Raw genomic sequence first — 444 nt, forward strand, 5'->3', positions numbered from 1 at the left:
TCCCAGGAACCCAGCTCCTCATACCTGGCTTCTAGTCACTCATCAAATGCCCATCGGGTAGACGGAGATTCAGCTGGGGGCGGACGGATTCATCTCCTAAATGGACCTCCTGGGGGCTGATGGGCACGGTGGGCGGTGGTGATGAGCGTGGGGTCCACCGTGAAGTACAGGATGCTTAGGTAACCTTAGATTTCAGATCCGCAACATTCCAAATACTGGCTAGAACATTCTTCTCCTACAGAAGTATTTGCCGTACACTCAAGTCAGATTTAACTGGTGTCTGGCATTTTTATCTGCTACATCTGGCGCTCCTAGACGTGTGCGGGAAGCAGAACGGGAGGATGGGGGGCCCGGCGCCCCGCCCCGCCTGTCCCGGGCGCTGACCGCGGCCTCCCCTCCCCCCCGCCCGCACAGGTGGCCATGGCCCCGGGCCCCGCCCCCTAG

The sequence above is a fragment of the Suricata suricatta genome, chromosome 8 (genome assembly GCF_006229205.1).
Source record: "Suricata suricatta isolate VVHF042 chromosome 8, meerkat_22Aug2017_6uvM2_HiC, whole genome shotgun sequence".
Lineage (NCBI taxonomy): Eukaryota > Metazoa > Chordata > Mammalia > Carnivora > Herpestidae > Suricata > Suricata suricatta.